The sequence below is a fragment of the Mauremys mutica genome, chromosome 9 (assembly GCF_020497125.1).
Source record: "Mauremys mutica isolate MM-2020 ecotype Southern chromosome 9, ASM2049712v1, whole genome shotgun sequence".
NCBI classification, from domain to species: Eukaryota; Metazoa; Chordata; order Testudines; family Geoemydidae; genus Mauremys; species Mauremys mutica.
In genome coordinates this window covers 76,874,713-76,895,528 of record NC_059080.1, presented here as the reverse complement: position 1 = coordinate 76,895,528, position 20,816 = coordinate 76,874,713, and the positions used below count along the sequence as shown (strand labels likewise).

At 41.6% G+C, this 20,816-nt stretch overlaps 1 protein-coding gene across 4 annotated transcripts in view; it reads right to left on the bottom strand.

The window, feature by feature from the left end:
* Positions 1-20,816, bottom strand: part of AGTR1 (angiotensin II receptor type 1) — a 50,905-nt gene that overhangs the window by 7,902 nt on the left and 22,187 nt on the right. The window contains exon 2 of one of the 4 annotated variants that reach the window (XM_045029790.1): positions 4,891-4,915. The exons of the other annotated variants lie outside the window; for them this stretch is intronic. The gene's annotated coding sequence lies outside the window, so the exon portion shown is untranslated. The remainder of the gene's footprint in view (positions 1-4,890; positions 4,916-20,816) is intronic. 4 annotated transcript variants of the gene reach the window in all.

Here is a 20,816-nt window from a genome sequence, read left to right as displayed (position 1 = left end):
TGCGAGGAGTTGACAACGGCCATAACTGCAGCGGGATCCGTGCTCAAAGTGCTGTGGCGCCCGCGCTGTCACTGAGCAGAAAAGTGCACGAACAGATTGCCCGCAGGCGCTTTCAGGGAGGGAGGGAGGGTGTGATTGACGGTTCAATTATGACAGTTACCCAAAACCACCCTCGACACATTTTTCCCCCCAGCATGCATTGGGGGGAAATCCCAGAATTCCAATGGGCAGCGGGGAGTGCGGGAACTGTGGGATAGCTTCCCACAGTGCACCACTTCCAAAGTCGACGCTGGCCCCGTTACTGTGGACTCGCACAGTCGAACTAGTGTATTTAGTGTGGATACACAACTTCGACTTCATAAGGTTGATTCCACAAATTCGAATTAAGTTGATTCGAAATAGTCTTGTAGTGTAGACATACCCTAAGCAAACCAGAAGATATGGTTTATATACCACACTCTTTAGTGGAGAACAGCAGGCTGAAACTGACAACACTCAAATGGAAAAGTATTACTTATAAGTTGTCTTAATGCATACTAAAGAAATGGGGAAAAGAAAGAGGATGTGTAGCTGTGTTCCACATTTTTCTGTGGCACTGTAAATAAAAAGGAAAGTTTTAATTTAGCATAAATGATTCTTTTATTTCTATGACACTATCTTTCTAATGTCATTGCAGTAAAGACTAAAGATAGTAAATTTCCATGGTTCCAAAAGTCCTTGCTTTCTGTTCCAGTTCAGTCATGGGAAAAAACTAATTTTAACCACCTAAATAAACTACTTTGAAATGCAGTGAGAATTTTGTATCTGTCCCGAACATATGTTTGGCTGCTCTCTGGAAGCCATGGCAAACTATATGAATTGTGTTGAAAAGATTTGCCTTGCAGCCTTCAGAGGTTTACCAGCATTTCTAACTCTCTGAACATGCACAAAAACCAGAAGGCCAGAGCCTCAGCTGCTATAAATTGTGATAGCTCCCTGGATTTCAATGGAACTATCCTCACTTACACCTGCTGATGGTTCAGCCCACAAAATGTTTATTCTTACAAATTCTAAAATATTTCTCATAACATTTTAATTGTAAATGAAAAATTCTGAAGTGCTTACTCAGGTAATACTATTAAGAAGGTCAATAGGCACCCTCTGCCTCTCAACTGAACTGAACATGAGTAAGGTCTTTAGGATTTGGTTCAATAGTGATAGCTTCTTTTGAAAGGCAAGGTAAAACTCAGATTCAGTACAATTTTCAGTGAGGCTGCAACTTAAAGCGGAAATAGCTAATGACTATGCAAAAAAGCCTCCCTGTGATAACAGGCAGGTAATAAAAAAAAAACCCATGTAATTACATTTTAGAAGAATCTTCTGATATCCAGGCTACTTTTTCAATAATCATAAAAATGATGTGGCAAATGGACCAACTTACTCAGATGTCTTTTAGATTCTATACTTGGATGTCATGCCAGTCCATACAGTAAATATGATACATGTGCCATAGGCTAGAGTTTTATCTAAAGCTGTGAATTCAAGCTAGGTACTTATTTTCTTCTATGGTATCTGTACTCTAATGTTCTTTTGACATAGTAATTTAAGCCTAATTTTTTAGGACTATTTGGAGGTTATATAGGCAGAACTGAGTGTGTCTTACAACTTAGTGGTTTGTTGCATTCACCAGGATTGTAACACAATCCTGCAAAATTTGTCGTTTAATTGACAATGAAAAACAAATCTGTAAAAATCCAGGGCCAGATTGTTTTTGTCCCACACTGAAACCTTTAGAAAGGTTTCAGGGGAAGGAATCACAGTTCCATTACCTCTTCAGTTAGTGCCTAAATATGGATCTACGTGCCTAAATTTAGGTGCCCAAGTGTGAAAATTTTGACATAAATCTACTAAAAATATATCCAAGCAATGTAAACATGTGCAAGTTGTGTAAAATCTACCTTTGGCTTTGCTAGGGCCTCTACGGTATGCACAAACAACTTATTTCTTAATGAATTGGAACCTCAGGGTGCAGTTACTAAATTATAACTGAAACAGACAGAACATTTTCTCAACCATCTACAGACCAGCAAATTTTGCACCCAAATTAGTGGAAACTTACAAGATGACACAGCATTCACTTGACAAGTCCGTGAGGACCCTAGCTGACTATCATACCTAACTTGTGCCCGAAACACAGATTAATATATTGGCTTTACTCTTAAAACAACCTGGTAAATGTAAAGTCACTGTTACAAAAATGAATATGCCCCTAAACCACTGGGGCATTATAACTACTTTACTTCATTTAAAAAAAAAAAGACATCTGCAGTACTGTACAGGCAACGGAAAACTTCAGGGACTAATACTGATACTTTGTTGTTGCTCATTATTTATACTACAGTAACACCAGAGGTTCCAATTAAGATCATGATAAAAGTTTTAAACAGACATAGTGGGAGACACGTCCTGTCTCAGAGAGCTTAAAACCTAAATATACAAGACAGACAATGGGAATATTATTTTCCCTTTTTTTTAAAAATGGGAAACTGAGACACAGAGAAATTAAAGCTCAGATTTTTAAAGGTATATAGGTGTTCTGCTCAGTGTTGCAACATCTATCTGATTTACAAGTCTACGGGCTTGTCTACACAGCCCTGCAGTTTGGACTGGGTGTGAATTGCAGCACACACCAAAGTACTGCGCTGTATCTGCCCCATGTGGATCCTGTTGGCATGAAGTAAAAGGTACCTAGTTCGTACTAATGTAGTCCTGTTGGAAGAGGGCTAAGTTAACGCAAACTAGGTATCATGCTGGCAGTGTCCACATGGGGGAGTTACAGCGAAGCACTTTGGTGCACACTGCAGTTCACACCCCTGTAGTCCACACTATGCAGCACAGCATAGAAATAGCCTCCGAGTATGTCTACACTGCAGTTGAAGGCCTGATTGCAGTTTGGGTAGGCATACTCATGCTAGCATGCCTAAAAACAGCAGTGAAGACACAGTGGCTCCTTACAAGCCCCCTTTGAATCCTGGGTAAAGCCTACGCAAGCTGCCATCACACCTCTGACTGCAGTGTCAACATAGCCTAAGTCTCACTGAAAGTTAATGGGACTTAGGTTCCTAGGTGCCCAAACCACTTTGGCCTTCCAGTGTTTAGCTGAGGAATGCTGAAAAACCTTTAAAAATCTGGGCCTAAGTGACTTGCCCAAGATCACACAGGAAATCAGGCAGAGTCAGGAATTGAATTAGATCTCCTGAAGCTCAAGCCAGTGCTTTGAGCCACAAGACCATCCTTTTACTTTAATAGGTTGCTCTTTTCTAAAAATGGAGTGAGCCTCAAATATGTTTTTTTTTCCATGAGTAATGATCTGTTAATGCTTCATTTATCCTTCTGATACACTTCCTTGTTCTAGGAATAATGCCGGACTTACAAAGCTGATTAATTTAAAAAAAGATAAAAGGGCAATTTCAAGATTTAGCTTCTTGGGAATTACACCAAGACTGGAATATCTAATTAAATGTAGCTTTAAATACAAAACTTTTACCAAGAACTACAATTAATTCCTCCCAATCTCAGCAACTCCTTCTGTAAATTACAATCTAGGTACCTCGTTTGTTACAAATGCCTCAAAAAACCCACCAAAAAGAAAAACAACAAAAACAACAAAACCCTCCCAACCAACCCTCAGTTATTTTTACCATTTTTTTTCCAAGCAAAAAACTCACGCTAAACCAGCTGGCACAACAAATACCTTATATTCTGATTATCAGTGGCATATTAACTTATTAACCCCTCAGGACTCAAATTCATGGTGTCCATGCCTCACAAAATCTGGCATGTCACAGGTTTTAGCTTTGTGGCCAGTCACATTATCCAGATCCTATAAGGAAAATAGCAAATACTCCCCTGAAGCACACTGTGGAGCCACCCACCATGATGTGAACTCCCGTGAATGCATATTTTTGTAGCTTGTGCTCTGCAACAACATGGTCCATCTTTTTATAACTTGCCTCAGCTCCAGGCTGGGACTGTACAGTCTGTTAGCCATTATAGCCTTTCTTCATTCATATAGAATCACAGAAGTATTGGACCAGAAGGGACCTCAATAGATCTAGTCAAGTCCCCTGCACTCAAGGCAGGACTAAGAGCAGGTCTACCCTACAGCCTAAGTCGATATAACTTACATCGATCAGGGGTGTGAAAAAGTCTCCCCCATTCCCAAGCGACGCAAGTTTCATGATGTCCACATTGGCGCTATGTTGGCGAGAGATGCTCTCCCACCAACATAGCTTCTGCTTCTTGACGAGGTGGAGTAATTGTGCCCATGGGAGAGCGCTCTCCCGGCGGCACAGCATATCTTCCCCAGATGCACTACCGCGATGCAGCTACATGAATGCAGCTGTGCTGATGTAGCACTGTAGTGCAGATTTGCCCTAAGTAATAATTAGGCCATTCCTGACAGGTGTGTGTCTAACCTGTTCTTAAAAACCTCTAGTGATGGAGATTCCACAGCCTCCCTAGGTGATTTGTTCCAATGCTTAACCACCCTGACAGGAAGTTTTTCCTAATGTCCAACCTAAACGGCCCTTGCTGCAATTTAAGCCCATTGTTTCTTGTCCTATCCTCAGAGGTTAAGGAGAACAATTTTCTCCCTCCTCCTTGTAACAACCTTTATGTTCTTGAAAACGGTTATGGTCCCCTCCTCAGTCTTCTCTTCTCCAGTCTGAACAAACCCAGTTTTGTCAATCTTCCCTCATAGGTCGTGTTTTCTAGACCTGTAATCATTTTTGTTGCTCTCTTCTGGACTTTCTCCAGCTTGTCCACATCTTTCCTGAAATGTGGGGCCCGGTACTGGACACAATACTCCAGTTGAGGCCTTATCAGCATGAAGCAGAGTGGAAGAATTACCTCTTGTGTCTTGCTTACATCACTCCTGTTGATAAAAAAAAAATTAACAGAAATCTGGGATGTATTTGCAACAGGGTTACACTGTTGACTCTCATTAGCTTGTAATCCAGTATGACCCCCAGATCCCTTTCCGCAGTACTCCTTTCTAGGCAGTCATTTCCCATTTTGCACATGTGTAATTCATTGTTCCTTCCTAAGTGGAGTACTTTGCATTTGTCCGTATTGAATTTCATTCTGTTTACTTCAGACTATTTCTGCAGTTTGTCCAGATCATTTTGAATTTTAATCCTATTCTCCAAAGAACCTGCAACCCCTCCCAGCTTGGTATTCTCCACAAACTTTACAAGTGTGCTCCTTGTGCCATTGTCTAAATCGTTTATGAAGATATTGAACAGACCCAAACCTAGCACTGATCTCTGCAGGACCCCACATGATCTGCAGCTTCCAGCTTGACTGTGAACCACTGATAACTACTCTATGGAAATGGTTTTCCAACCAATTATGCACCCATCTTATAGTAGCTCCATCTAGGCTATATTTCCCTAGTTTGTTTATGAGGAGGTCATTTGGGATAGTATCAAAAGCCTTACTAAAGTCAAGATATACCACATCTACTACTTCTACTCAGGGCCGCCCAGAGGGGGGGGGGCAAAGGGGGCAATTTGCCCCGGGCCCCGGGCTCCGCAGGGGCCCCCAAGAGAAGAGCGGAGGCTCCCGCCTCCGCCCCTCTCCTGGAGCCTCAGCGTCTCCGGCGGGGCCCCTGAGCCCCGCCCCGCTCAGAGACGGTCCCGGCCCCAGCCTCTTACCGAGCACGTCTCTGGCGGGGCCTGAGCCCCGCCCCGCTCAGAGACGCGTGGTGAGCGGGGCGGGGCTGGGAGCTCCAACGGGGCCTGAGCCCCGCCCCGCTCAGAGCGCCGTGGGGAGGGGGCGGGGCAGCTGCCTCCGCTCGGCGTGGAGCTCACATCCCCGCCCCCTCACCACGCGGCTCTGAGCGGGACGGAGCTCAGGCCCCGCTGGAGACGTGCTCGGTAAGAGGCTGAGGCCGGGACCGGGGGCGGGGGGGAGGAGCGGGACCGGGGCGGGACTTGCCGCCGCCGAAGCGCAGCCCGGTCTTCGGTGGCGGGGGGCCCCTTCTGTTCCGGGACCCGCCGCCTAAGTGCCCGGAAGGCCCGCGGCGGGGACACCCCCCCCGCCACCGAATTACCGCCGAAGACCGGGCTGCGCTTCGGCGGCGGTCCCACTTCGGCGGTAATTCAGCGGCGGGGGGCTCCCACCGCGGGTCTTCGGGGCACTCTGGCGGCGGGTCCCGGAACGGAAGGGCCCCCCCACTGCCGAAGACCCCGGGCCCCCGGAATCCTCTGGGCGGCCCTGCTTCTACTCATCTACAAGACTTGTTACCCTGTGAAAGAAAGCTATTAAGTTGGTTTGACATGATTTGTTCTGGACAAATCCATGCTGGCTGTTAGTTATCACCTTATTATCGCTTAGGTGTTTGCAAATTGATTCCTTAATTATTTGCTCCATTATCTTTCCGGGTACTGAAAATATCAGACCAGTCAGCTTAATTCCCCAGGTTGTCCTTATTCCCCTCTTTATAGACTGGCATATATATTTGCCCTATTCCAGTCCTCTGGAATCCTTCTGGTCTTCCATGAGTTTTCGAAGATAATAGCTAATGGCTCAGATATCTCCTCTGTCAGTTCTAGGATGGATGAATTTCATCAGGCCCTGCCGACTTGAAGACATCTAACTTGTCTAAGCAATTTTTAACCTTTGATCTTTTCCTATTTTAGCCTCAGACCCTACTTTATTTTCACTGGCATTCACTATGCCAGATGTCCAATTGCTACTAACCTTTCTAGTGAAAACTGAAACAAAAAAAGACATTTAACACGTCTATCATTTCCACGTTTTCTGTTATTGTCTTTCCCCCGTCATTGAGTAATTGGCCTACCCTGTCCTTGGTCTTCCTCTTGCTTCTAAGATATTTGTAGAATGTTTTCTTGTTCCCCTTGATGTCTCTAGCTAGTTTAATCTCATTTTGTGCCTTGGCCTTTCTAATTTTGTCCCTACAGGCTTTGTATTCATCCTTTGTAATTTGACCCATTTTCTACTTTTGTAGGACTCTCTCTTGAGTTTTAGATCATTGAAAATCTCCTAGTTAAGCCGGGGGGGTCTCTTGGCATACTTCCTATCTTTCCTACACTGTGGGGTAGTTTGATCTTGTGCCCTTACATAATATCTCTTTAAAAAACTGCCAGCTCTCTCAAACTGTTTTTCCCTTAGGCTTGCTTCTCATGGGATCTTATCTACCAACTCCCTGAGTTTGATAAAGTCTGCCTTCTTGAAATCCATCGTCTTTTTATTCTGCTGTTGTCTCTCCCATCATTCCTTGGAGTCATGAATTCTGTCATTTCAGGATCACTTACCAATAGACACTTATAGATTTGAAGGCCAGAAAGAACAATTATCATCCATTATATCATCTAGTCTGACCTCTTGTATGCTAGCTAAGAACCTGATTCTACCAGTGTTGTGCTGAGCTGGACCTTACTCCATGAGCAGACCCACTGATTCCAAGTAGTAAGGTCCTACTCTATGTGTGTAAGGTTGGTGGAATTGTGACATAAGATATGTATTGAATACAACTGTGGATTTCATAGCAAATAGTCAAGTCATGTCTAATGCAACATTTGGTAGATGTCCCTCTGCAGAGGGTTTAAGTATTTTCCTCTCAAAACAGGTTGCAGCTTTTATGGTTGTGCAGTCCATGAATCTTGAAGCATTTCTAATAACCAGCAGGAATACCGGGCTCTCTCTGTAGATTGGCCCCACCTTTGGAATTTATTCCCTTTGGCAATGCACCACATAGTTTAGTGTGCTTTGGGGTATGCATCAGTATTTAGGTTTTGACTTCCCCTTTCTGCTCACATGGTGGCTAATGTTTCTGGTGAGAGCGGTGGCCTTGATTAATGCTAACTATTGTTATCTGTGTTTTAAATGTTTGTAAACAAGCACCTACCTTAAATGTTCTAAAAATCATTACAATCAGCAATAAAATCAAGTTTGTTAATTTGAGCCTGACCCTGTAAGTTTGTGAGCACTTTCTGTGAGGTACTGAATGGCCACAACTCCCTTTGAAGTGAGGAGGGAAATAAGGAAGTTCAGCATTTCATAAGTAGAATCAGGGCCTTGGTCAGGAAAGAGTTTTTTGAAATGCTGTACATGAATACTAAATTAAAACAGCCATTTCAAAGTTAACAGAACAAGCTCATTTCTGGTGTACCACCACTCATTTCAGCAGAGTTACACCAGGGATGAATTTGGCCTGTTATCATCTTCAAAATATATCAAGCAATTGCAAATATTTTATTAATTATTCAAATGCACATGTACAAAAAAGGAAAATATGCTAATTCTAATTACAAAATGAGAAATACCAAAATAATACAGAGCTGAGGAAGTGGAGAGTGGAGAAAGAGATTATTAAGAAGGAATAAGGTAAGAAACTTAGTTTTGTTGCATTTTCCTTATAAGAGATTTTGATGCATCAGAAAGAAAAGAATGTTTTTGTGGATATATTTGAAGTGTTAGAAACACACACAGTAGCTTTGTAAAGTGTTTGCATGCAATAGGAATATGGAAGGACGTTTCCTTTGAGTGCAAATAAAGAATGTGGACCATGTCTTCCTAGGAGAAACAGATGTGTAAATTTCCCCTGATTGACTAACAGTGACACACTTGTAATCTTATCACCTGGCTGTATGTTGTGCTCTATATATTTGAGAGCACAAATGGCTTTATATCACTGTGAGACTGAATTTCTGAATGGCCTGACATCTTAAGTTCCCGTAAGGAAAGCATTGCTAATACTCAAATGGGACTTTTACAGTCTAAGGAACTCTTAATGTTTCAAAAGAAGACACAGTTGGTTTTGCTTCTCAGGAGATGCACATCCCCCTCACTGCTCTGGAAACTCTAAAGCGATAGAAAAAGCTTGAAACCTGAAGTGGAAACTCATTCCTTCTGAAGAGCTACTCAAGATGGCAGTTCTGAGAGAGGTAATGGAACATCACTGTTGATGTTGATGTCAATTCCTTGCAGTGAACTGTGCTCTTTCTTTGCTAGACATCACTGGGGTTTAGTTACATTAAAGCTATACAGAATAGAATACGTTAATGTGGGACACTTCACCTACTGCAATCTGCATCATTACCTCATCAATGAGTGCCAAAGCATCAAAATAATCTGAATGGTGCATAAAAGACAAACACAGAGGCTGCAGACAGACAGATTTTACTCTAGCCAGTGCCTGGGAACTTTAAGGGTGACATGGCAGTAGCGTTTGCTAAAAGGATTGATTTCAAGTGACTGAGAATAGGGGGTGGGGGCTGCTTCAGAGTCAATCTCTAAGCTAAGTGTCTGGTGAGCTGCTAATCCTTGTTGTACATTACTGTCCTGTTTGACCTTTTATTTTTTTAATTACAATGATTATAATAAGTCACTGGTAATGCAGGGTTTCAGACTGTTCTACTAGCTATTATTTACCACTCTATTCATTTCCTGTGTTGGATGAGCATGCATCCTAATTAAACTGCCTGTGGTAACAAGGCAGGATGCTGGGCCCAGGCAAGGTAAATAGTGCTTTGCCAACTGAAACATAAGATGAGATACCACTGACTCCAGCTTCCTGTGAAAACTTCATTAGCTATAAATGGGTAACCAGATGTCAAAGGTTTGAAACAAACAAACAAAAATGCTTTCAATATTTGTGCTTTGGCACTGACTCTATCGATACAGGCAGACCCAGCCTTAAGGATTTAGCTGTATTACAGTAGGTAATACGCCCTTTTTCTTAACCCAGCCAGCATCAGGAGATCTGTTCCCCCTGTAAATGAGAAATAAGACTTCTCTGTGTTTATCAGGATGAAATCTTCTTTTCACATGAGAGGGCTGTGGATTTAACTCAGAGTAAACTTCCTGAGACAGGCTGGAAAACATTTTGGAATATGTTCTATAATAAAAAGTGTTTGTTTATTGTTCCTTTTTTAAAAAACTCTGTCCCAGGTAGTCTTGCTTTCATTCCTTCTCTAGGTCTGTTGTAACTGGTTGCTGCAAAACTATTAAGGTTTTACAAGCTTTTTATTTCATTGTCCTTTTCCTTTACAGCAGTATAAACAGTATGTTCATCCCCACAGCCATAAGTGACTGTACTTTCTTCCACCTCATATGATCACAAATTCATCCTCCTTTCCTGCTTATCTCCCAGGACCTCGCTTCTCACAGCAATGAGACAGACTGCATCCTGTAAACACTCTGCCACCAACTAGGACCAAAGCCTACCCACAGAAAAAGTAGGTGGTGGTAGAATTCTTGTTTAACAAACAAAGATACAAAAGATAAAGTAGTAGATGTACTTAATGACACTCCTCTCTGCCTGTACATGACAAGATATTTTGGCAGAAAAAATACAAGTGCTTAAATAGGATAAGTTAACACAAGGTGGTCTGAATTCTAAAGAGCCCTGTGATTGCTCCTCTGCCCAGACTTATGGTACAGAGGGAAAACTTGATGGTGAAGCCTGATGAGCACTGCTGGAGAGGCTGCTTCCTCTAGGTTGCTGGGTCAATCCAGTACAAGTCAATAGAAGCAAAAAATGTTAACAGTATGATGGCTACTCAGTGGCCTGTCTAGAATAAGCTGCTGTTTTCAGACTGTTCCCTAGTGGGCAGCTTTCCATGTAACAGCTGTAACTTGCAGTTCAAGATAGAAACATGTTTGGTTTCTCAGATTTAAAGATGAGTTTATTTTAAAAATATTTTTTTTAGTATATATAGTAGGCTGATGGGCAAACTATGTGGCCTGGTCTCACTTTAGTTACAATCCTAAATAAGAATTTGCAAATAGCTGCAGGGGATTTTCTTTCTTATTTTCTGTGTACTTGTTCAGCTCCAGCTAAAGCCTATCCCAAACCCAGCAGGGATTGAGCTGAATCACGGGGTTTCCCCTGCGGTTACAATTCCTGGATTTCAAGAGCTCCTGTGGGGCAACCACTGAAGTCAGGGAGTCCGGCTCTTCTCCTCTGCTCTCAGTGCTCACCCTAGTGGCATCCAGCTGGCATGGAACAACCAGGTGGGAGAACAGGCAGCAGCAGCCTCAGGGCCTTGCTGGCAGAGGGGCAGAGACTGGAATGGAGGGTGGCAGGGCTTCAAATGGGATCAGAATGCAGCTCTGATCAGAACTAAGTGCCAGAGACTTTCCCAGGGCTGTTTCGTATAGGTTTTTAGGGAGCTATGGCATGCACCTTCTTCTGGCAAGACATGAACTCCTCAGACCTGTCACGTTTAACCTGCTGTTCAGCCACAATCTGCCCTTCTGCTGGTTCAGGGATTTCTACCCTTCCCCCCAACAAATGGCTCCTTAGGTCTCTCTAGTCCAGAGTTACTGCTGAGGAGCCCACATGTAGGCTGAGGAGACTGTAAGAAATGTGTTCCTGCCGTTAAATCACACCATGTAATTATAAGTATTGTAGTCTTCCTATTTGCATGGGCTTTACAGTCACGTGACAGCCTCCCCACGTTTCACGATGCTTAGTGCCTAAGACTTTAACCTTTTACAAATATAATCATGAAGAATAGATTTAGAGAAATACAATACAGAACTAGAAGTTTTTCTCCAGATATGCTCATTTGTATCATACAAGCAAACAGAAAAGCAGCTTTGATAATAACTGTTGAATTTGTTGCTGCTTGGGCACATTTTGGAATAATTAGATAAAACAGTGATTTAGCATGTGAGTCACCAGAAATCCCAGGAACTATATGCCTTCCTGTCCATTTCTAATGTATTTGGACTCTTTCACTAAGCAATTACCATAATCACATGAGAACTCACTACCAGTATTATTTAAGTGCTTTCTTTCTGCTACAATCTTTTGAATTGGATTAAGCTACTTTTTGGTTTTATGTTTCACAAGTATTAGTGAATGTATGTCCTTGTATTGACTGTTAAAATGTACTGTGTAAAAGTACTATTGTTTGAAAAGCAATGTCTATTTGTAAGATCTGCATTGATATGCTTTTGGCTGACCCTGTGCTACTCTCATGTATGCTCCAGTCCATTTATACGAGTATATAATCCCAGTGAGCTCAGCAGGACTACTCCTGTGTGTTCAAGTGTTTGCAGAATTGGGGCCCTAACTTGCAGTCATTATTTTGGTTGCTTTCTTTCATTGTGTTTCTATTTCAGGGCCGCCCAGAGGATTCAGGGGGCCTGAGGCAAAGCAATTTCAGGGGCCCCTTCCATAAAAAAAAGTTGCAATACTATAGAATACTTTATTCTCGTGGGGGCCCCTGCGGAGCCCGGGGCAAACTGCCTCCCCCCCCCCCCACCGGGCAGCCCTGTTCTATTTAGGCTTTGTAAGAATGACACAATTAGGCTAATTACTTGTGTACTCTACATACTTGGTTAATATTTTCAGCTGAAGTAATGCATGAGTAGACAGAGTGAGTTATTGCTTGCCCTGGACAGTTAGATGATCTAAATACCATTTTTTTAGATCAAAATATTTTAAATCTTAAAATTTGCAGTTTGTGATGAGAACTTTCAAATATGTGACAACAGTTTTTAAGCTGCCATGGTAAAAGCTGGGCTGCTTTATGGTGCCAGTTTTTCATAATCAGCAAACTGCAAGGGTGAGGCCTGACATCTTAGGAGGATGTGAATTTCATCATTAGAGTGAAACACTCACTTTCCTTGTCAAATTAGCTTTCATGATATTGGCTCTTGAGTAGCAGAGGCCCAGCTATTGTTAGCCTGTAAACTGGTACACTTTGTGATGCCGAGAACTCTCCTCTATATTTATCTCCTTCTACATACTTCAGTACTTAGAAAAATCAAATTATTTTCATTTCTTGCTTTTCTTCCTTACTTCCAGTTTTTCATACTCCCCCACCCCATCTGCTTTCCTGACTTTGATTAATTTTTTGACTTCGTTACCAAACCTCATTCAACTTTGCTCAGTTTTATCAGTGAAAGTTTCTGTAAGGGAAAAGTGCAGATTAATGTGCATACTCTGTGGGAAATCATCTACTTTCCGAAGGAGTAACCAGGGTTGAAATTATGGGGAAGGTATTTTGAAGGATTTTTTTTTTTGAATGGAAAAGCAATAGGAAGAAGATAATAGCAATAATCATAGTGATGCTGTTTAATTTGCTCTGAAATCTACTCACACTATGTATGACATTCTGACCACTAGAGGTCTGTATTTCCTATTTTAAAAAATATAAAAAACCAGTTTTTTTTATTCTCAAGTGTCATCATTCAGTGTCAACCCCAGAATGTTGTTTACATGAAGAATTGCTTCAAAGACACAAACACAGTACAAAAAAGTACTATCCTTAAGCTTTGCATTTAAGCACCGAAGAGTATAGCAGAAAGAGCAATTTTAGGATGGATTATAGGACATAATAGTTGTTTTCTCTCTCCAATTGCTATTAATCTAGGATATTCCTGGTTTTGCTGACATTTAACCCAATATCCTGTTCTAGTAAATCATGGAGCAACATCCTGACATTTGTTTTCCCAAGGACACATGGAGTTTGACCTCCCTAAATTTCCTGATGCAAATTTTAAAAAATGTATTTGCAGTCTGGGAAAAAATTATAGTTTCCTATAAAATTGTAAATGAAAATACTTGGCAACTAAATATTATTCTGTAAGATTTTTAGTTCTTTGTTATTAATTATACAGCATGTTTTTTTCAAATGCCAGCCAGAGAATAATACTGAAAGTAATTTTAGCTAATTCTAGGTCTACTTGACTTAAACATTCATTTTCCTATTTAGTGGGTGGTGTTTTTGTTGTTGAAGTTGTATGAAGATTCCACTTCAGATCTACTGTGGTTGTTATTAAAAAAAAATAGCACCATTTTTTTAAATTGGGATTTTGGAAAAGTACATGGCAATGTGATTCTATATTGATTTTTAGTACCCACACTGTCAATTTTAGATTTAAAGGTCTTGACATATTTAATTTCCTGTAAAATCAGTTTCAGGTTTTAAAATAATAGTTGTCTGATTTCCCCTCCTTCTGTTTACACACCTAACTCTCACATTAACCCTTGGGGCCCTCGTGAGACATGATGGTGTTTATATAATTGTTCTACTAAAATAATTCTCTTTTGAGCTAGGCAGTCTGCCAGTCCCCATTAAAGTAAACATCATTGTAACACTTTCCTCCATACGAGACTTCTAAATCTACGGGGAGGTGAACTTCTGTAGTAGTTGATTGCTACAATGGTATTTATTTATTTGGGGACTGGAAGACTATCATGTCAATAGAGGAACAACAGGGAACCACAAGTGAGTTATATTACTTCATGCCAGACAAACAAATAGTGTATTCTACTTTTCACTACCATGTCTCATGTTTGTGTCCAATAAGGTGGTTATGTTCTGTCTGATGGTGAATCCTTATAAAGTTAAGGAATGACGCATTGTATCTCAGATCCAGCAAAAACAGCAATATTTTTGAGAGAAAACAAAGGGATCTGAGAAAATGGGGGATGATGGGGGTGGGGAGAAGGGTTGGACATCTGTGGTGGCTGTAAAACCCAAGGTGAACGGATGTCACCAGTGCCACCAATTTTCTAGGCTGTTTAAAAGACAGAATAAAGAAAAAAAGGCTTTCACCTGCACAGGCCCAAATTCCGCACTTTGCATGAGAGTGGACTGTGGCAAAAGTCAGCAGGAACAACAGGCCTCACCTAAATGCTGGGGTGGGGGACACATCTGCACTTTTGCAGAGGAACAATCCAAGAGGCTCTCCTTGGGAATTTCTCCCAAAGTAATATCATTGGAGGAGGACTGGATTTGCCCCTTCCCCCCACCAACACACATAATGAGTTCTTCTGCCCCCAGAAGCCAGCAGATCCTCCAGGATTCAGAGGAAACAAGGAACATCTGCATAGAGGGCCTGTGCTTTGAGGCTCCAATACCCTGCTCACTCCAGTATCCTAGCTGTGCAGCTCCAATAGGACTACATTGACAGGGCCTCTGTTGCCAAAGTTCCACAAGGTTCAGCCTGAAGCAGCATTCTTTCTTTCTAGTAATCTGCAGGGATTGGTGAGGAGAATGCAGCAATTACAGCCTTATTTCCAGCCCACCCTCTTATCATAGAATCATAGGAATGGAAGGGACCTCAAGAGGTCATCTAGTCCAGCCCCTGCACTCAAGGCAGGGCCGAATATTATCTAGACCATGCCTGTCAGGTGGTGTTTGTCTAACCTGCTCTTAAAAATATCCAATGACAGAGATTCCACAACCTCCCTAGGCAATTTATTCCAGTGCTTAACCATCCTATTAACCAACCTAAACTACCCTTGGTGCAATTTAAGCCCATTGCTTCTTGTCCTATTCTCAGAGGTTAAGAACAACAATTCTCCCTCCTCCTTATAATAGCCTTTTATGCACTTGAAAATTCCCCTCTCCCCCTGTCTTCGCTTCTCCAGATTAAACAAACCCAATTTTTTCAATCTTCCTTCATAAGGTCTTCCTTCTAGACCTTAAATCATTTTTGTTGCTTTTCTCTAGACTTTCTCCAATTTCTACACATTCTTCCTGAATTATGGTGCCCAGATCTGGACACAGTACTCCAGTTGAGGTCTTATCAGCATGAAGTAGAGTAGAAGAATTACTTCTTGTGTCTTGCTTACAACACTCTGGCGGATACATCCCAGATTGCTGTTCAATTTTTTTTGCAACACTGTTACACTGTTGACTCATTTAGCTTGTGATCCACTATGACCCTCAGCTCCTTTTCCGCAGTACTCCTTCCTAGGCTGTCATTTCCCATTTTGTGTGTGCAACTGATTGTTCCTTCTTAAATGGAGTACTTTGCATTTGTCCCTACTGAATTTCATCCCATTTATTTCAGACCATTGCTCTAGTTTGTCCAGATCATTTTGAATTTTAATCCTATCCTCCAAAGCACTTGCAACCTCCGAACTTGGTATCGTCTGCAAATTTAATAAGTGTATTCTCTGTGCCATTATCTAAATCACTGATGAAGACATTGAACAGAACCCTAGGTGTGCTTCATCACTGCTCTCTGTCGGCATGGACCTGGCCATTCTGAAAGCCAAGAAGTTGGAATGGGATGAGTGACACACCTGCCGCGTATGGGGCAGGAGAGAGCTCCATGGGCATCTTGGGACAAAGTCATGCCTCCAGCATGTCAAAATCATAGGGCCTGACTCCCATTTGACATCAGTGGGCTTTTGATCAGGCCCTTAAGGCAGGACTAGCCAAGTATTAACAACATTTATTCAGAAAAGTTTTCGCTTTAGTAAAACATCTTGTTACTATTAAAAGGCAGAAATAATGTTTAGTAATACTACACCGTATCAATAAAAGAGTGTGCTAAATTGCCTACACATTTGTTGTGAGTAGGGCTGTCAAGTGATTAAAAAAATTAATCATGAATAATCATGCAATTAAAAAATTGCGAATAATTGTGCGATTAATCGGGCTGTTAAACAATAATAGAATACCATTTATTTAAATATTTGTGGATGTTTTCTACATTTTCAAATATATTTATCAATTACAACACAGAATAAAAAGTGTACAGTGCTCACTATATTATTATTACAAATATTTGCCCTGTAAAAAACAATAAAAATAATATGTTTCAATTCACCTAAATATAAGTACTGTAGTGCAATCTCTTTATAATGAAAGTTGAACTTATAAATGTAGAATTATGTACCAAAAAATAACTGCATTCAAAAATAAAACAAAGTAAAACTTTAGAGCCTACAAGTCCACTCAGTCCTACTTCAGCCAATTCCTCAGACAACTACTTTGGTTACAATTTGCAGGAGATAATGCTGCCCACTTCTTGTTTACGATGTAACCTGAAAGTGAGAACAGGCGTTCACATGGCACTGTTGTAGCCGATGTTGCAAGATATTTATATGCCAGATGCGCTGAAGATTCATATGTCCCTTCATACTTCAATCACCTTTACAGAGGACATGTGTCCATGCTGATGACGGGTTCTGCTCAATAACAATCCAAAGCAGTGCAGACCGACGCATGCTCATTTTAATCATCTGAGTCAGATTCCACCAGCAGAAGGTTGATTTTCTTTTTTGGTGGTTCGGGTTCTGTAGTTTCTGCATCGCAGTGTTGCTCTTTTAAGACTTCTGAAAGCATGCTCCACACCTCGTCCCTCTCAGATTTTGGATGGCACTTCAAATTCTTAAACCTTGGGTCAAGTGCTGTAGTTATTTTTAGAAATCTCACATTGGTACCTTTGTGTTTTTTGTCAAATCTGCTCTGAAAGTGTTCTTAAAATGAACATTTACTGGGTCATCATCTGAGACTGCTATAACATGAAATCTATGGCAGAATGTGGGTAAAACAGAATAAGAGACATACAATTTTTCCCCAAGGAGTTCAGTCACAAATTTAATTAATGCATTATTTTTTAACGAGTGTCATCAGCATGGAAGCATGTCTTCTGGAATGGTGGCCAAAGCATGAAGGGGTTTATGAAAGTTTAGCATATCTGGCACATACACACCTTACAATGCTGGCTACAAAAGTGCCATGCAAATACCTGTTCTCACTTTCAGGTGACATTGTAAATAAGAAGCAGGCAGCAATATCTCCTGTAAATGTAAACAAATTTGTTTGTCTTAGCGATTGGCTGAACAAGAAGTAGGACTGAGTGGACTTGTAGGCTCTGAAGTTTTATATTGTTTTGTTTTTTAGTGCAGTTATGTAACAAAAAAAATCTACATTTCTAAGTTAAGCTTTTATGATAAAGAGATTCCACTACACTTCTTGTATGAGATGAACTGAAAAAAACGACTACTTTTGTTTATAATTTTTACAGTGCAAATATTTGTAATAAAAAATATAAAGTGAGTACTGTGCACTTCGTATTCTATGTTGTAATAGAAATCAGTATATTTGAAAATGTACAAAACCAAAAAATATTTAATAAATTTCAGTTGGTATTCTATTGTTTAACAGTGCGATTAATGATGATTAATTTTTTTTAATAGCAGTTAATCTTTTTGAGTTAATCGCATGAGTTAACTGCGATTTAATCAACAGCCCTAGTTGTGAGTAAATTACAGAGTGGTAATTCCACATATGGAAACTACATCAGTTGTAACCAAAAGTTTCATCATTGTTACAATTTTGCCTTTGCACTAATACTTACAATGTCCAGGAACATTATATATTTTTCTTCACATTTAGCAGCATATAGTTAATGCTACATAGACCTAGGAGCTGTAATTTCCCATCTCTCATTTGTGCTCTCCTGCCAGAAGTTGGGAAATCCTGATATACAATTTATATTCATACATGATAGATGGCACCACCCTAGGATTGTGCAACTTTAGTGGTATTCAGACATTAACACTAAACTGACTTTTTGTTTTAAAATACTTTTATATATACCACAATTTGTTGTATGCTGTTTGCTGCTTTGCAAGCACATTTGTGGAAGGGTTAGCTGAAAGAATGTTATTTTCCAATTTCCCATACAGTTTTAGCAAAGTACTTCACTTTGTACGTTTCATTTTTCAGATCAGTTGGATTTGGTTTGAAAGTGACCTTTGATTTCCATATGCTCTTCTTCCTTATAAAGGGCCTGACTATGCTCTGACTGCAGTTAACAGAAAAACTCTCTCTGACTTAGGACTGAACTAAAAAATGCTGCAGAATCACTGCATTCCAAAACGTTACAGATTCACTGGATTTCATCACAACCTCAGAAGCCATCGGTGAGGCAATGTAGAGTGGGCAAAACATGATGCCAACGGAGGCCACCTCTCTACACTGAAAAAGCAATCCCCATGTCATGGTGTACTCCTTGCTCTCTCGCAGACTTCTGCAACCTTGTGATACAGGAATTGCCCAGAATCCACATGTTGACAACCCTGGCTGCATACATATTTATTTTCCCTCAGCAGTCAAAGTACCTGCATTGTCAGTTCCAAACCGTGACCCTATATCTCTTTGCAAATGCCACATTAATTTATCCTTCAATCAGGAAGTAGCCACTTGCCCTTCCCTCCCTCCCCAGGCCTAGTAAAATACAGATTTTTCCCCACCACTCCAAGGTTTACCTACTACCCATACTCATTGCCTACCCTCTCTGCAGCTGCAACCCCTCGCCCTGTCCCTCGTCCTCTTCCCCAGTGTCTCCAGTTCCTCCCCTACTGATATAACAAAAATTTGGATTAGACCAAGTGGTGACTATTCTGCTGTGTTCACTGTAAATCTTCCCATAAAATAAAAACATTCTATTGTAACAGAGACAACTTGTGACAAGCAACATGAGTTATTATATCTTTATTGCACAGGTGTACAAAGGTTTGGACTAGACACATCAGTGTCAAGGTGTTCACCAGAGTAATGGTGTTGACATATTCCCTCCAACTGTCCAGGAAAACAAAATGTCTGCCTAGAAACCTTCTCATGGTTTCAGGCCCAGTGAGAGAAATTTGAGGCCCTGGCAGGGCCGGCTCCAGAGCCCAGCGGGGCAAGCACCCGCCTGGGGCGGCCCTGGTACATCATATTCAGTGGGGTCCCACACCCTCCCATTTCACTTTATTTATACAGATGTTACAGATGTTTTGGTGCATACTGAGTTCGGGGCTCAGTACAATTGACACTCATTCACCCCCAGTTCGCCCTGCGTGTTTTTTCTTTATTGGTGCATGCACACTATAAGCCTTCTAGACGATACATCTTCACAAGCGAAGAAGTGAACATGTTCTTAAATACAATGGTTAATCTGGGTCCCCCAAAGATTCAGTGGGGGCTGTGCACTTCCTTGGCAGAGTGAGTTTGACCTGCATGAAATCAATAGTTTGAGCTGTAGCTCTGTGCAAAACCTACCCCCGTAGCAACTTTTTGAAAAATGGGCTACTTTTTTTTAGGGTTATATCTCTGCAACCTAGGCTGACCAGACAGCAAGTGTGAAAAATTGGGACAGGGGGTGGGAGGTAATAGGAGCCTATATAACAAAAAGCCCCAAATATTGGGACTGTCCCTATAAAATTGGGACATCTGGTCACCCTACTGCAACCTCTATCTTGAATGACTCTTCCCCTCCCACACTTTGGGTCAGTAACCCTACCCTGAACTCCCTGAACACCAAATTTCAAAGGGACTCCAACTAAGTATGTTGATTTTAGAGGCCTTGGAAAGGTTGACCTTTATACAGAAATTGTGACACAACCGTAACTGCTGTGCCACAGTAATAACAGAGACAGTCCCTAGCCCGAAGAGCTCACAACCTAAGTGAATTTGTGGATGTGGCCGGGGGGGTTGAGCACAAGTTGGGGGGCACTGGCAGAGTTGTAGGATGTAGGGGGATTGGGCTGCACTGGCGGAACTCGGGGTGTCATGCCTCCCTCATCTTCGTCCCACCCTTTCTCCCCTCCCCCTACCACTTATCCCCATTTATCCCCCTCCCCATAACCTCCTTCCCCTCGCTGCAGCCCCAAGACCTCTCCTGGGAAGTATTCATATGTTTCCCCCCCAACTTACATGCCACCCATGACTCTCAAATTATAGCAAACTCCTTTTATTTTAGGTGGGGAGCTTGTCATTCACTTTTCCTTTGTTACATGAATTGAAGGGAGAGTTCACAGCCATCAATCTCAAAAAGGTCTGTGACATCCAGGCTCGAATATTAATTGTATCTAGAAACACAGGTGCCGGCTTCCTCTGGGCCCCAGGAGTGCTCACCCCTATGCACTGCCCCAGGCCCGGCCTTCACCAACCCCTTCTCCCCAAGGCCCTACCCCCACCCCTTCTCCCAAGCCCCCGCCCCACCTCTTCCCACCCAGTTCCACCCCCTTCCCCGAGCACGGCTCATCCTTGTTCCTCCTCCTC